The sequence below is a fragment of the Quercus robur genome, chromosome 4, assembly GCF_932294415.1.
Source record: "Quercus robur chromosome 4, dhQueRobu3.1, whole genome shotgun sequence".
NCBI lineage: Eukaryota > Viridiplantae > Streptophyta > Magnoliopsida > Fagales > Fagaceae > Quercus > Quercus robur.
This window is the reverse complement of record NC_065537.1, coordinates 48,347,790-48,355,867: the sequence shown is the minus strand read 5'-3', so window position 1 is coordinate 48,355,867 and position 8,078 is coordinate 48,347,790.

The window sequence follows — 8,078 nt, the reverse complement described above, 5'->3', positions numbered from 1 at the left end:
CAGACTTGAAGCAAGTGTTACTTGTCAGCATCCTAATCCTTCAATGCTTTAAAACTCAAGGTCGAGTTTTCTCCAACCAGGGGAGAATGATACGGGAGACGCAAGAAGATTTTTATTTAGTATTATTTATGTTTGCAAGTCAATTGTATTTTTTTTTATATTTGAGGTCCTAGTAGTTTATTAGGGTATTAATATTTTAATTTGGAAGCAAGGTTATTTTCGTAATAAGGCAATTAGGGTTTCTTAGCCAATTAGAACTAGGGTTTAGTAATCCTTTATAAGCAACCTATTGTACTCCTTGAGGAGATAGTTGATATTTTGATGAATGAAAACAATGGCCGTTTGGTCTTTCTTTGGTCTGGTGCTGACTCCAGGTCTACCCTAGGTGCTGACTCCTAGTGGTTTCCCCGCTTGGTGCTGACTCCAAGTAAGGCCTAGGTGCTGACTCCTAGGTCATATCTTTTATTTTTCCATTCTTGCAATTTTGTTCTGGTTGTCCTGCGTCACAAGTTCTATAAAACATCAAGGAAGGTCCAAGACTCATCAATGACAAAAGGAAGAGCAAGCTTATTGGACTCCTATACCTCACGGGCAAGCTTGCAGAACCACAACAGGTGGCATGTTGTTTCCTCAGGTTGTCCGCATAAGACACAAACATCATCCTCAGTAATTTTCCCTATGAGGTTATCCTTGGTGGCTAGGATATTCCGACCTGCTTTCCATACAAAGTGTCTTAGCTTGTGTGGGAGTTTCAGCTACCAAATACCTCCCCAAGCCCGTTTGGGAATTGAGACGTTTGAGCAATTGCCCTTATTCTTAGGGATGGCAATTTTTGCCCAAACCGCAGATACCCGGTCCGGCCCGACCCTAATGGGCCGAGTTTTACTCGGTTCGATTAGAAATAGGGTCGGGTATGGGTTTTTAAAAAAAAACCCGAAACGGGTCCAGGTCGGGTCCAGGTTTTATTTAAAAAACCCAGACTCGACCTAAGACCCGACCCGTATAAAAACCCAGTACCCAAAATTACAAAAATACCTTAATATATATATACCTATAATCTAACCCTAACTAATTCCTCATTTCTTCACTCTTCAATCTTCAGCTGCCTCCCTCCCTCACCTTAGTCCGATCCGCAGTCCCTCTCCCTCACTTCTGCACTTTGCAATTGCAGTCCGATCATCTCAGTCCGATCACGCCTCCCTCCGACAGTCCCTCAGTCCCTCAAGCCTCACGCCTCAAAAAAAGGACCGACCCTCCCTCTCCCTCAGCTCAGTCACTCCGACCCTCCATCTCCCTCAGCGCAGTCCCTCACTCCCACACTCCGATAGGATCGACACTCCCTCAGTTCGACCCTCCCTCACTCACACACTCCCTCAGTCAGTCAGTCACTGAGTCCGTGACTTGAACGGAAAAAATAAATCTGGGCTTGAACGTAGGAAAAAATAAATCTGGGCTTAATTTTTTTTTTTTTGGTTGGTTGGGCCACGAATTGGGCCCAATCCTTAAACGGGGCCCGCGGGGCCTGGCTGGGGCGGGTCCGGGCCCCGGGAAAAAATCCAATACCCTAAATGGGCCGAGTCCGGGCCACGGGTCTTGCCCCGCGGGTTGGGTACGGGTATGAAAAAACCTGGCCCAAACCCGACCCGTTGCCATTCCTACCTATTCTGTTCTAGCCTTTCCTCATAAGCTAACGCATATGTCGATTTGACCAAAAATTTTCTAGAATTATTAGCAGCCCAAATCAACCTATCACGTCTGCCAATCGAGCTTAACAGTATACCCAAAATAGTTCTTGCATCCTCGGCATTGAAACACTAGTTGACCAACCCCACATCCCACTCAAAGGCATCTCTGTTTATGAGGTCCTTAACTAGAGCAACACGCAGACTCGAATTTTCTGGCGATACCACTATGTAGGTGCTCAGTCTTGGCACCCATTTATCACACCAAACTCTATTGCTATCCCCATCACCCACCTACCATCTTATACCTTTTTGCACCACCCTTTGTGCCGCCATAAGGCTCCTCCACGCATAGGACGAGTTTCTTCCAATCTCAGCCTCCACAAAGCTACCATGAGGAAAATATTTAGCTCTAAAGACTTTGCAAAACAACGAAGAGGTGTTTGTTTGCAGCCTCCATCCCTGTTTCACTAAGAGGGCCAGATTGAAAAGCTTCAAGTCGCAAAAACCCAAACCCCCTCTATCTTTTGGCATGCACAGTTTCTCCTAGCTTAACCAAGCTAATTTCCTCTAGTTATTTTCTTGGCCCCACCAGAACTGTCTAGTCATCCCAACAAGGTCATTGCAAAGATTTTTTGGAAAGAGAAAACAACTTAGGGTGTATGATGGCATCGCTTATGCGACTGCCTTAATCAAGATTTCTTTGCCAGCGCTAGTCAATAATTTTTCCTTCCAGCTGGACACCTTGTTCTGTTTCAAGTGAGCAAAGGTATTAGGACTTTGACCTCCCAACCAGAGAGGGTAAACTAAGGTAAGTTTTGTGGGGTTTGATCACTTGGGCACCGAACATGGTTTTCACTTCTTCTCTTATCCTTTCATCCATGTTGGGGCTGAAGAAGAGGGATGTCTTGTTCCTGTTTAGCTGCTAGCCCGATGAGGCTTCGTAGACCTGAAGCAATCTTTGAATCTCAATTGCATCCTCCCTTGTTTCCCGTCCAAAAATAAGACTGTCATTGGCGAAAAAAAGGTGCAAAACTTTAGGCCCCTTGACGGAGGCAACCACTCCTTTAAGCTTCTTCTGTTGGATAGCATTGTGTAAAAGTGCAGAAAGTCCCTCCGCATAAATAAGGAAGAGATAAGGTGACAGTGGGTCGCCTTGCCTCAGTCCCCGGGTTGGTTGTATCTTACCGCAAGGTTGTCCATTAATTCTCACTGCGTAGGTCACCGAGGACACATCTTATCACTATACAAATCTAGTCATCATGAAACCCTAACCTCTTCATTATTTGTTGTGGGCAGACCCACTCAACTCAGTCATAGGCTTTGCTCATGTCGAGCTTTAAAGCCATTTCACCACATTTACCCTTCTTTTTTCTACTTATGTGGGTCATCATCTCATGGGCCACAAATACATTATTTATGATTAGCCTTTTTGCCATAAAAGCACTCTGATTCTCACAAACAATTTCCTACAAGACAAATTTCATTCTGTTTGCCACCACCTTAAAGGCTAGCTTATAGGCCACGTTGCACAAGCTAATAGGCTTGTAGTCTGTGACCCTCACTGGATTCTTGGTTTTGGGAATTAGCACAATATGGGTATCATTAAAATGTGGGGGAGCAGTACCATGGTATAGAAAATCTAAAGTAGTAGTAATGAAAATAGAGTTAACCGTAGGCCAGAAATGTTGGTAAAAAAGGGGGAGGCATATCATTGGGTCCGAGGGCTTTTAAGGAGTGCATCTGCTGAAGTGCCTTCTCCAACTTCTAGGTATTAAAGTCTCTAAGCAAGGAAGTATTCATCCTATCAGTGACTTTTGTATGAATGGCCTCAAGAAGCTCCTCCCCCACCACTGGCAGCGAGGATGTAAATAGTTGTTCATAATAATCAAGAAAGGTCTTGCCAATTTGTTCCTCATCCTCCTGCCAAATGTTATCTGAATCCAGCACCCTATTTATGGAGTTTCTTTGAAAACGGTTAAAGGCTTTTATGTGGAAGAAAGTGGTATTTTTATCACCCGCTCTCAGCCAGTTATTTTGGGACTGTTGGTGCCACATATCCTCCTCCACATTCAGCCACTTATTCAACTCCTTCTTCATGGCATAAATGTCCTCTAAGACTGACTCACCACCCCTCATATTCTCCAGCAACTGAAGCTTTTTTTGCAACTCGGATATTTGTTTGCCTATATGGCCAAAAAAGTGTTTGTTCCACTCGGTTAGCATTCCTCCAAGTAATGAAGAAGTGGCCAGTTCATCCCCAATATTCTTCCTCTTTCCCAAGCATCAATGACCACCTTTGAACATCGTTTGTCCCTTAGCCACATCGACTCGAATCTAAACAGCTTTGTCTTCCTTTTCCGTCGTCCAATTGGTTTTGCACTCTTAAGAACTAGCATGCTATGGTCGGACACTAAGTTGGCCACATGGTAGAGTTTAGTTGTAGGAAACATTACTGTCCAATTTGTCGAAACAAACGCTCTATCCAAGCATTCACAGACCTACCCTCTTGCGCGAAGTCTTCAACTCCACACAAAGTCCAACCCACAGTAGCCCATGTCACGTAATTCATAGCTATTAATGGTGTCCCAAAACAACTTCATTTGACCCTTAGGTCTTGCATTACCCCCTCCTTTTCATTTGCATGAAGAAGCTCATTGAAGTCACCAATGATCACCCAAGGGAGACCACATCTACTACTGAGATTACTAATCAGTGTCCACGACTCCTCCCACTTGCACGTCTCCAGGTTGTCGTAAAAGCCAGTATACCTCCACCTCTTCTTACCACCATCCTCATTAACTATCACGTCAATATGCCTTTGTGAATAAGTCAGAGGCTCCACCTATAGTGTATTCTTCCAAAGTAAGGCTAATCCACCCCACGATTTTGGCTTGGCACCACTAGGCCATGTTGTCTCTTAATCTTTCTTTTAACTCCTTCCATCTCCGTTGTCTTAAATTTAGTCTCCATTAGAAAGACTAAAGTGGGATCTTCCTCCTTGACAAATTGTTGGAGTGTTTTAACTGTTAGGGGGTTCCCAAGCCCCCTACAATTCAAACTTAAGGCACTCATTGTATCCAGTGGGGCTACTCTGCAACCATCGTCGATCCAAAATGTTGTTTCAGAACTCTTCCAAGCTCCTTCGCCTCCCCTTCCACTTTCACTCTCTTGCCATTCCAATTCTCTCCCTGTATTTCTATTAGAGGTGTTCGACATCTTCTCTTGGTACCTACCTCCACTCTATCAACCTCTATATCCACGTCCCGAGTTATCATGGCTACCATACCAGAGTTTGGAAGCACCTCTGTCGTGTTCTCTTTTCCTTTTGCCAAAGATCTTCTTTTTGGTTTTTTACGGGCCCTTTCCAAGTGTCTTAGTTGAGTTGGTGTCCTTTATTGGTGCTGGGCTATAAGAAGCAAAAATGAGACCATTTTCAGGTTGGGCTTGCTCTATAGTAATGTCCATGCCCAACGGCATATTAGGCCCGTTAGCATCAATGAGGCCCACGAAGGCTTGCTGGTCTGGGCCATTTCTCTTAGCACTACTTAACCTACTAAAGAGAACATGCATGTATTTAAAGTTCTAACCCACGCTGTTTCCCTTCACATCAGTCGAGGATTCTGGCATTTTACCCCAAATTTTTTAAAAAAATTAGCAACATGCCCCTATTTGCAAACTATATAGGAGCGTGCCCCTATTTCGATACTCGATTATCCTAAAATCGAGTTCAATGAAATACACGATTTGTAGATAATCGAGTTATGCCCGATCAAATTTTAAAAAAAAATATAAAAAAAAAAAAAATTTCCATGGAACTCGAGTTTCAGGAAATCGAGTTCCATGCAAAAAAAAATTTTATAAGTGTGATTGCCCTATATTCAGGGAGCCCTATAGTGGCGTTTTTAAGCCCTATAGTGACGTTTTAAAGCCCTATAGCGGCGTTTTCCTGCAAATTTTTTTTATAAGTGTGATTGGGCCATATTCAGGGTGTCCTATAGTGGCGTTTTTAATCCCTATAGTGACGTTTTAAGGCCCTATAGCGGCGTTTTTCTGCAAAATTTTATATAAGTGTAATCCCTCTGTTCTGGGTGCCTTATAGTGGTGTTTTTAGGCTCTATAGTGACGTTTTTAAGCCCTATAGTGACGTTTTAGAGCCCTATAATGGCGTTTTCCTGCAAAAAAATTTTATAATTCCCCATACCAAGTTCAAGGGGCCCTATAGTGGCGTTTTTAAGCCCTATAGTGGCGTTTTTAAGCCCTATAGTGGCGTTTTTAAGCCCTATAGTGACGTTTTAAAGCCCTATAGCGGCGTTTTGGAACTCGACTTCCCTAAAATCGAGTACCATGCTTTTTTTTTTTTTTTTAGTTTTATTCGGAATAACTCGATTTTCTACGAATCGAGTATTTCATTGAAACTCGATTTTAAGGTAATCGAGTATCGAAACAGGGGCATATCCCTATATAGTTTCGAAATAGGGGCATATTGCTAAATTTTTTAAAAATTAAGGGCAAAAGGCTAGAATCTCCCACATCAGTCACAACCCTCTCTTTTGTCATCAATCCAGAAGCTTCACCATGAATTCCCGCATCAATCTCTACAAGTTTCTTTTCGAAGTCTCTTGCCAACGTCAAATCCGTCTTTACATGCTCAACACGGTTCTCTAGCTTCCTCATACCCTCCACATTGTCCCTTTTGAGATTGGCGAGCTCTAATGTACCTACCCGCCCTTGCCCCATCTGCGTAAACTCCTTTGGGATGCTCACCATCCTATCATCTATCTTGTCAATGTCTCCATCGTCCCTACGTTCGCCATGTCTCTTCGCCTCAATCAGCTGAGGCTTTTGGGTTCTTTTCGATGTGGCCCGTAGGCACACTCCAAATTGTTTTTCCTCTAGTAGCAAAATATAGGGAGTCGTTTATATTTGAAATCTACCCACACCGGGTCTACTTTTCCCAAGTGTATTTTCCGACCCCGGCATAATGGTTCGGTGGTCTTTACCGAGATGTGGATGCGCAAACAACCTCCCATATAGAAACCCTTGTCGTCCACATCCATTTTCTCCACTAACCCCAGCGTTTCCCCAATTCTTGTCCCTATTTCCTTGGTCTGGTTCATTGTGGGTAGTCCATGGATTTGAATCCAGAATGATACCCTTTCAAGGCACACCTTCCAAGCAGATTCCCCGACTTGTAGCTTGCGAAGAATGAAAAGATACTTATCATGTGACCAGGGGCCTAGTAGCAACACCTTATCTAGATCATCCATCGTCTTAAAGAGGAACAAAACTCTATTCTCGCCCAAATCACTCACCTCAAAGTCTTCCTTAGTTTTCCATGCTATTTTCAGAACCCTCACCACCGACTTCAAGTTTACCCATCGTTTTGTATAGAACTTTCCAACTAGGATCAGTCCAGCCTCCACTTCCGGAGTTTGTATCTCAACTTCAGCTCTTTCCTTTGCCGACAGTCATAACCCAGCACACCTATTTGTGATCTCATCCATGTCTTTTCGAAGATTCTACCTTAACAAAGAAAGAGTTTGCACCAGACAGCCCTTTTTTCACCTCTAAGTTTCCAAAGGAGACCTAGAGAGAAGACTTTGAACTGAGAATTCTTTAGTGTTGGAAAAGTGCTTTTCTATTTGTTTTGTTTATTTTATTTCTTTCACCATTCTTCTTTATGACTAAATCCTGTTATAAAGTTGTTTTTCTCATAGGGCCTTTAACTTTTATCCTCTAAAAACCGGTTCATATGGGGTTCTTTTATCTCCAAAGGATATGGTGAAATCTCCAAAGAATATGGTGAAAAGGAAATCACTAAAAAAAAAATTACTCCTCCAATTGATTTCTTTTAAATTTTCCTTTTAATTTAATTTTTCTGAGATGTTTCAAATCTAATGTAAGTTGTGGACTGCAAAGAAATCATTCCTTCCAAAATGAGATATGGAGTGGTTCTTCTTTTGTCTTCAGTAACTGATCTGGATATTAATTAATTTTTAGCTATTTCAAAATTATTAATAATTTATTTATATATACAACTTATGCAGGGTTTATGTTTGGATAGCTATCTTTCTATTTCTGATCTTCTTGCAATATTCAGTGCTTGCACTGTCATCAATAGATATCTAATTTAATTTAGTGATATATAGTTATATACAATTATTAGTGATATAATTTTAGACTTTTTTATAAAATAAAATTAATACTAATTTTTTTTTTTTTTGAGAAGGAATACTAATTGATTGTTAAGGATAAGAATTGTTATTCATCTAAAAAATCAAACTCATGCTGGTTGTGATATGGTGATATCTTAGAAATTCGAATTACAAAAGAGTCCCACAGTTGGAGGTAAGATAAATGATAGCAATATTAGCCATTAGAAAAGAATATTTT